Below are 9,843 nucleotides of genomic sequence, written 5' to 3' on the forward strand. Positions count from 1 at the left end.
TTATCAGGAGCTTGTGAAGGCTACCCGAAACGTTTGACCAAGTTTAAAACAATTTTTTAAAGGCAATGCTACCGAATACTAAATTGAGTGTATGTAAACTCTGACCCCACTAGGAATGTGATTAAATAAATAAAAGCTTGAAATAAAACCATTTCTCCTCTCTATTATTCTGACATTTCACATTCTTAAAATAAAGTGGTTTGATCCTAACTGACCTAAGACAGGGAAATTTTTTACTAGATTGAAATCAGGATTTGTGAAATGCTGAAAGTTTAATGTATTTGGCTTAAGGTGTATATAAACTTCCGACTTCAATGTAACTATAAGCCAGAGAGAGCAAGAGCTTAGATAATTTGAAACCACAGAGCAGTCCCAAGACGCGGTTTATGTTGGATTAACTAGACAACTCCAGCTTGTGTCACACTGATGTCACATTTCCTTAGGTATCCAAGCTAAGTAAACACAAACTGCGTTCTGCTCTGTTTCCATAGCGATAAAGTTTCAGGTTTCACGTTGAGTAGAGCTTACTCTCTTCCAGGGACTGTTGGTTTCAAGGTTAGCTCACCGAGTCGTTTTCATTTGGTAAATTGTATTTCTTTGCCTTTTTCAAAGACTAAACAGTAAGTTTGGATCAAATCCAGAACTTGTTCTTTCTCAGTGGAAAGGGGTTCAATTTTCCCCTTGAGTACATAGCTTGATAACCAAAGGACGGTGACGAGTAGCGACCACAGTGATGCCCTTAGTCCCTAAATCGTTGACGACAGTCACAAATGGCACACTATTCCCTGTATAGTGCACTATGTGGTCAAAAGTTTGTGCAATATATGGGATTATCAGGACCGTTAGAGGACGTTACCCGTTCCAAGCTTCCAAACCCTAGCTAAGGATATCCCGCTGTCTGCGAGGTGAAAGGATATATTCCATTTAGTTGGTAAGAGGTGCAGGGCCATCACATCGAAGGAAGTGTTGATTGGGCTTTCATCTACTGTACTGCCCTTCTAAGTGAAGTGTGACCTCACTCTTGCACCAGCTTGACCTTTTTATATGATGTAAACGGTGGCGTGTTTAGTATGCATGTTTAGTCTGTGTGTTGGTGAGTGTTGACGAGAGAGAGCGTGTGGGTGTGCGTCTCTGTTTGTGTGTGCGATACCAAAGCCTTAAGAGGAGAGATTTACTGCTGAATCTTTCATTTGTCAAGACTGGCGTTGTGTCCTGGGACCCAAAATACGTTCTACCCGGTGCCCCGCGATGACCGCCAGTCTGATTGTCATGGAAAAATAATGAAACGGTTCCGTGGCTGGCTGCTGCAACGCTTGCCTATGTGTTCCCAAATGGCACCCTATTCCCTATATAGTGTGCACTACCAGGACCTGGTCAAGCAAGTACTGCGCTAATATAGGGAATGGTGCTATTTGGGCTGCAGACTGAAACACCTACTGAGGGCCCACCACAGCTGACGTAGTGAACCTGTCCACCAATGTTATCAGTAATTAATGTCACCCACTCAATTAAAGCGGAAGTTGTTTCTGGAATGAATACGGGCGACGTGTTCCTCCCACCTTTCCAAATTGAATTATCAAGCCATACCTGTAGCTCACCCACTGCTGATGTGTCTATCAGCTGGGACAGATCCTCGGTGGTGAGAGTAAATGGCCGTGGGTCGGTGGATCGGTTTACAAGCTTCACCAGCATGGACTGGAGCCCCTCGGTATTGACTGTTAGCTTGGAACTGCCACATTAAAACATACAACCCAATCCAAGACAGAGGAGGAAGATGTTGGCTTTGATATTTGCCTTCCACGTGTACAGCTTCGCCTCAAGATGGATAGAATAGTAACGTTCGTTGCTTTTTTTGAATAAGTAGAGTTTTTTCACAGTCGTTTTGATTGACTTCTGATCTCATAGGAAGCATGGACATTCTCTTAACATTCTCCTGTTATTTATTGTCATGTTTTGGCTGCTGCCAATATGATATACTACAGTCTAATTTGGACTACTGCCTTTCTTCATTTCAGTCCAAGAGAAAATGGACACTCCCATAGTTAGCTAACGATGGACATCATTCATATTGTAGCCACACCAGTTCCTCTGATCATTACAGTTGAATTTGAAGTTTTACATACAACCTTTAGGCCAAATACAGTTTGCACAATTCCTGGCATTTAATCCTAGTAAAAATTCCCTGTTTTAGGTCAGTTGGCGATCACCACTTTATTTTAAAAAGAATGTGAAATGTCAGAATAATAGTAGAGTGGATTTATTTCAGCTTTAATTTTTTCATCACATTCTCAGTGGGTCAGAAGTTTACATACACTCAATTAGTATTTGGTAGCATTTGCCTTTAAATTATTTAACTTTGAGTCATACGTTTCGGGTAGACTTCCACAAGCTTCCTACAATAAGTTGGGTGAATTTTAGGGCCATTCCTCCTGACAGACTGATGTACAACGAGTCAGATTGTAGGCCTTCCTTGCTCGCACACGCTTTTTCAGTTCTGCCCACAAATTTTCTAGAAGATGGAGGTCAGGACTTTGTGATGGCCACTCCAATACCTTGACTTTGTTGTCCTTAAGCCATTTTGCCACAACTTTGGAAGTATTGCTTGGGGGTCGTTGTCCATGTGGAAGACCCATTTGCGGACCAAGCTTAACTTCCTGACTTGATGTCTTGAGATGTTCTTCAATATATTCCACAGAATTTTCCTGCCTCATGATTATAATCTATTTTGTGAAGTCACCAGTCCCTCTTGCAGCAAAGCACCCCCACAACATGATTGCTGCCACTCCCTTGCTCAGCGATTGGGATGGTGTTCTTCGGCTTGCAAGCTCCCCCCTTTTTCCTTCTAAACATAACGATGTCATTATGGCTAAACAGTTCTATTTTGTTTCATCAGACCAGAGGATATTTCTCCAAAAAGTACAATCTTTGTCCACATTTCAGTTGCAAAAACATAGTCTGGCTTTTTTAGGGCGGCTTCCGTGCTGTGCGGCCTTTCAGGTCATGTCAATTATAGGAACTCGTTTTACTGTGGATATAGATACTTTTGTACCTGTTTCCTCCAGCATCTTCCACAAGGTCCTCTTGTTGTTGTTCTGGGATTGATTACAGCTTTTCGCACAACCAAAGTACGTTCATCTCTATGAGACCAGAACCGTCTCCTTCCTGAGCGGTATGACAGCTGCGTGGTCCCATGGGTTTATACTTGCGTACTATTGTTGTACAGATGAACGTGGTACCTTCAGGCGTTTTTGAAATTGCTTTCAAGGATGAACCAGACTTTGGAGGTCTACATTTATTTCCTAAGTCTTTGCTGAGTTCTTTTTTGAATTTTACCCATGATGTTCAAGCATAGAGGGCACTGGAGTTTGAAGTAGGCCTGACAATACACCACAGGTACACCTCTAATTGACTCAAATAGTGTCAAATAGCCTATCAGAAGCTTCTAAAAGCCCCAGGAGTGGTTGAAAACAAAAGTTTTAATGACTCCAACCTAAGTGTATGTAAAACTTCTGACCTCAACTGACATTGTTGCCTTGGCTAATTATGTGTTCTGGGACATGAATAATGCTCTAACCCTTGGTGTTGGAAATTTAAACAATTACTCCTCCCATTGCCTTCCATGCCTCTGCTTACTTACCTCCATCTTGTTAAGGCAGCTTCTCCTCCTTCATTTGCCAGGCCTGTCAGCAGGTTAATTGCTTCCCTGGCCTGCTGACCAGCTTGGATGTGTTTTTCCACACTCCATGATCATCTTTTCACTTCGCAAAAGATGGTGCAGAATGGCGATTGCCAGGTTCAAAAGAGGAAATTACGGAAATTCTTTTAGTTTCACAATTGGGGTTTTAGATAACGGTTTGGCCGGCTAGGCATTTGAATGGAGGGACCGTCCACGTTCTCAAGGCTCCTTGTCAAAATCTTGTCTCGTCATTGCTTTGAGAAACCATGTTTGGACTATGTGATGTAGTTTTGAGGCATGGCCGGCTGTTTCAGGCATTCTTCTTTTTCGTCGTCGGAGAATATCTGTTAACACAATGAAAGCCCCCTGGGTGCTGTTTCATTCACACCTCACTCCTCAGAATCTTTCCTGTCTGTTGGTGCCTGGTTCAAGCTAAAACTGCTTTCTGGTATTTCTAAAGAACATTAGAATGAGTTCAATTACTAGCTTCAATTCACATTTTGCTGGTTCAAAACGAGACCAGTCTTGATACAAAGTAACTAGAAATCCTCTATTGCACCATTTAAGTCTTTGTCCTTTTATATCATCCTCCGCCTCAGGCTCCTCTTCCTCCCTCCCTTGCTTCCCATTAGGTAGCATTAACAGTCCGTGTTCAGCCCCTCTTCTTTAGGGCAGACTGACCTCTTCCTCCCCTCTTTCTCTAATCTCCTCTCCAGCCAGTCAGACGAGCTAATCTCCCTTCTCACTCCTTTGTTAAAGAAACACTTTCCTCTATCCTACTGTGATGTCACAGTGGGCCTGCGGCCTTTCCTATTCTTTCTTTCCTTCCATTTTTCCCCTCTTAAAGTAAATTTGGGACCCAATTTTTGTTATTTTATCAATTCAGTCTGGTAGAGAACGGTAGCCCCTTAGTGCGAAAGCAGGGTGTCTGCGGAAAGTAGTATCTTGGCTATTTATTGGTCCTTAAAATCTTTGGTGATGACTTACTACCAAACATTTCAAGATGGATGACTTCCTTCATTCCGAGTTAGCGTTGTGAAGCACAAACGAAATAAAACACGCGAATACGTTTGATAGACACCGAAAAGCCGGAAACTCCACACATTCATAAGGATGGTCTTATTTGTCTGCATGTGATCTACCGTTATTGATCACCAGCCCCGAAGTCAAAAATGTTTATTTTACATAACTTTTCACCAAACAGCAAACATCTTACGAGGTAAGGTTTGATTTGGTCAGTGTTGAGCTATAGCAACATGAGGGGTGTCAACTTAACCCTTAGGTTGGATGGAACACTGCAGTACTATCTTTGCGCATCAAAAATATTGAACGTCGCCTGGTTCGCGCTGTAGGCATCCGTTACACATGGGATTGGCTACTATGTGTGCACCTTGACAGTCTTGTTAAACCAATGAGATAAGCTTTCCAGGGATATGCAGTTGACCTGCGGTGCGTACAAAGCAAGGCCTAGAACCTTTTAGCGTAATGTGCACTGTTGCTGCCTGCACTTTGCTGCCCCTGGCTCAGAGAGGAGAGCATGAGCACCTACATTACTTGTAAACAGATTTCATCGCTTCAATGAATCTCTTTAATAAATGGATCGCTTGTCACTAATCAATGTTTACATATCTTGCATTACTCATCTCATATGTATATACGGTATTTTATTACCATATATTGATTGCATCTTGCCTATGCTGCTCTGTTCATTGCTCATCCATCTATTTATATGTATATATTCTTATTCCATTTCTTTTACTTAGATTTGTTTGTATTAGGTAGTTGTTGTGGAATGGTTAGATTACATGTTAGATTATTGCTGCACTGTCGGGAAACTAGAAGCACAAGCATTTCTTTACACTCGTAATAACATCTGCTAAACCATGTGTATGAGACCAATACAATTTTGATTTTGATTAAAGATGGGGGCATGGTTACCATTAAGAGGCTAATCTCCCCTCACTCCTTTGTTAAAGAAACACTTACCTCTATTTCCTACTGTTGATTCACCAGTGGGCCTGGGCTTTCCTATTCTATCTTTCCTTCCATTCTTTCTCTCAGCAGCTGACTCATGCCAGTCGTTCTTGTCCAGTCAGGAGAAATAACTGGCAATTTGTTCACCTCTCTGTGACATGGTTAGGATGCACGGGGAACAGGTCATTCTTAGCCTGCAGTGTTTTACCATCACAGGAAACTTAAACAGAAAGCCTTGAACGCACAAGAAAAGCTGATACTGTGAGATGTCAGAACTTGTAAAAACCATTTACTAGAGGAACTCAATGGAATACAACAAAGAGCTGCGGTTTTTATGTGTAAGTCATGTTTAAGTGTTATTCAGCACTGTCCACACTTTGGTTAACACTTTTTATAAGCCATTAAAATGCACTCAGCTGCAATGAATGACTATAGCAAAGCGCTAATAATACAACGCAAGCTTATTCTTTTTTTTAATATCGAGGAATATTTAACTTAACTTTATCTGCCGTCGTTGGGATAACAACATGAATTGTTGCATGAGGGAAGAAATAATGCAGTGCTGACTTGAGTTTCACCCATCAGCTGGAAGATTGTCCCCCTCATCAGAGGGAGAGACGGTGTCGGGTGAGAGGCACCTCACGCTGCTCCCTCCCACCCCTGACCATCAGATGCCAGGCCATCAGTCCAGTAAAAAAAATAAAAAAAGAATTATACTGAACTAAAAATTAGAAACACAACATGTAAAGTTTTTTGGGTTTCATGGATCGGAAATAAAAGATATTAATCCCCACGAAATGTTTATATGCCACAAAAAGCTTATTTCTCTCATAGTTGCTCCACACATTTGTTTAACATGCCTGTTAGTGAGCATTTACTCCTTTGTCAAGATAATCTACCTGACCAGGTGTGGCATATCAAAAAGCTGATTAAACAGCATGATCATTACACCTTCTGCTGGGAACAATAGAAGGCCACTCTTAAAAATACACATTTTGTCACACAGCACAATGCCCCCAGATGTCTCAAGTTGTGAGGGGGCTTGCAAGACTGCAGGAATGTCCACTAGAGCTGTTGCCAGATAATTTATTGGTTTGTTTCTTCTACCATAAGCCACCTCTAACTCGTTTTAGAGAAGTTGGCAGTACTTCCAACCGGCCTCAACAACCGCAGACCACGTGTAAACCACGCCAGCCCAAGGACCTCCACATCCAAAATTATATATGTATATTAAACCTTAAAAAAAGTTTACCCATTTTTCTCCCCTATTTCATGATATCCAATTGGTAGTTATTCTTGTCCCATCGCTTTGATACGGACTCGGGAGAGGCCGAAGTCGAGAGCCGTGCATCCCCCGAAACACGACCCTGCCAAGCCACACTGTTCGCTTAACCCAGGAAGCACCGCACCAATGTGTCAGCGTGCATTCGCGCCCGGCCGCCACAGGAGTCGCAAGAGCGCGCCCCATGGATAAGGACATTCCAAACCCCCCCCAACCTGGACAACCTGGGCCAAACCCTCCCCTGAACCTGGACACGCTGCGGCCAAACCCTCCCCTAACCTGGACAACGCTGGCGCAAACCCTCCCCTAACCTGGGGACACGCTGGGCCAAACCCTCCCCTAACCTGGACACGCTGGGCCAAAACCCTCCCCTAACCTGTACAACGCTGGGCCAAACCCTCCCCTAAACCTGGGAAACGCTGGGCCAAAACCCTCCCCTAACCTGGGACAACGCTGCGGCCCAAACCTCCCCTAACCTGGACAACGCTTGGGCCAATTGTGCGCCGTCTCCCGTCGCGGCCGGCTGCGACCACAAGACCGGGATCGAACCCCGGATCTTGTAGTGGCGCCTCTAGCACTGCGATGCAGCTTGCCTTAGACTGCCGCGCCACTCAGGAGGCCCCATATTGTATATCCCTAGCAACTAGCAGCAGGTCATTAGAGTCAAAGTAGGAAAAGGCGGATAGCCCGGTATTTCAAACTCCGGGGACTTCGGATTATGTATGATAATTTAAAAAAAGGCGTGGTGGGGTGGGGGTAGTAATAAGATTTAGAACACTGTCGGGCAAGTCAAAGTGACAATTCCAATCAGGCAAACCAAGATGTGGACAAATTATGAGATTCATTCTTACAAATCAGGAAATGGCATTATTTTAAATTGATAGCTATGATGAGCTGTCATATGTCTTGACACAACATGCTCTTTTACAGTGATTGTGTCTATCTGTAATTCATGATCAGTTTAGAGAATTGCCTACTTTCTCACCCAGTGCTTAGAAAATGATTTATGATAATAAACAATAGCTAAATTCAAATCAGTTAGGGACAACACCCCACCCTCCCAAGTGTGTCTCGGGAGTTGGTAGCCGAAAACACATTTCTAATTCACACATGCGTTCAATACACACTGTACATGCTGAAATAGGACAACATAATACCCACCAAATGTTAGTATTCTAATTAAGAGGGCCTCCAGGGGTGGTGCCGATCTGCCCAACGCAATCACCTGGGCAAACTACCTGCCCTCCAGGACAACAAACCACCCGACCCACTGCCTGTTCACCCCACTATCATCCAGAAGGGCGAGGTCAGTACAAGGTGCGTCAAAGCTGGACCGAGAGACTGAAAACAGCTTTACTATCTCAAGGCCATCAGACTGTTAAACAGCCATCACTAGCTCATGAGGCTGCTGCCCTATATACATAGACTTTTAATGTTTTACATATTTTTGCCACATCAGCTCATAATGTATATTACTGTATTCTATTTACTGTATCTTAGTCTCTGCCGCTCTGCATTGCGTCGTCCAAATATTGATATATTCTTAATTCCATTCCTTTACTTAGATTTGTGTGTATTGTTGCTGAAATTGTTAGATATTACTTGTTTGACATTTGCTGCACTGTTTGCGCTTATGAAACACAGCATTACGCTACACCTGCCAAAAACATCTGCCTAAAACACTCGTATGTGACCAATTACATTTTGAGTTGAGATCTAAATATGGTCATTAGTATATCTGCTAAAAAATCTAAAGAACAGCTCGAACATCTCAGCTGAATTATGAACACTGTCCAAAGAAACTTTCCGTGTCTGGTCTGGCTCTTGTTCTGCTCTTCTCTTTCTGCTTTGCTCTGTTCTGTTATTTCTGCCTGTAGGCTCTGTTCTAATTACTTTCTCCCATGTTCTCTAATTTTTGTCAGAGTGAGAAGGGTTGGACACTATTTTGGTTGACCTGAAAGTGGGTGGGTGGAATGTGTGTTGTTTTGTGGGTCGGTGGGTGGGTGTGGTCGTGTTGTGGGGTTGTTGTAAAAAGTTAACTACAAATCTTGGGAGATAGTATCTGTATAGTCCTTCTGTGTCATTGGCTTTTCTGACTCACTGTCACCTCTGAGCTTGAACACTTCCAGAACTTCTGTCCAGTACGCCTGCAGTGTTGATGCTGCGCAGTGTTCCATTAGCAAATCAGTCAATAGCGATATTGTGGAGAGTAGTATGATATAAACATCCAGTTCACCTAGAAAATTTTGGAGGCCTCTCACTCTTCAGTGTTGTGACTGGCAAAAATATTAGTTGAATGTTGTTGGCGGTATAATCGTATTAAACAGGTCACAATATAGTTAATATTGTGTATTTTTTTGATTTTAAATAATGAAAGTTATTACTATTGATATAATACATATCAAGGGGATTAAAAGGAGAGTTTCAGATGAAATTATTTTCAATGAAAGTCTCTCTTCCTTTTTTAAATTCCCAGTTAGAATGGTCAGTGCAGATGTCAGCTTTCTGTTCACACTCTGACAGCAGTTCATGTCAAAATTCTAGTGTCCAAGTCCTCTGGATGAAGCTCCAGTCTAGCACAAAGACGGATAAAAATAACAATGTTTGTGGCGAAATGTCAGTGGGAGCCAAAACCTCACAAGTGAAACCTAGCCACGAATGGGCACCCGTTATTAGTCCGGATTTCCAGTAGCTTGTTTATTTTTTCTCGTGATGTTCATATGTCTCTCTATCATTGTTCAGGTGAGATTAACTTCAGGGTTTTGTTCGAGTAGAGCACACTTTATTGGACAAATCCATTGAAGTCCCTCCCGGTTTGTCTGCTTTTTCTTCCGTTTGGGCAGAATGAACAACAAACCCAGATGTTCTATTCTTGGGGCATGGTCTATACAAGACTGCAGTTATCACCTTT

Source organism: Salvelinus sp. IW2-2015, unplaced genomic scaffold (assembly GCF_002910315.2).
Source record: "Salvelinus sp. IW2-2015 unplaced genomic scaffold, ASM291031v2 Un_scaffold515, whole genome shotgun sequence".
NCBI classification, from domain to species: Eukaryota; Metazoa; Chordata; class Actinopteri; order Salmoniformes; family Salmonidae; genus Salvelinus; species Salvelinus sp. IW2-2015.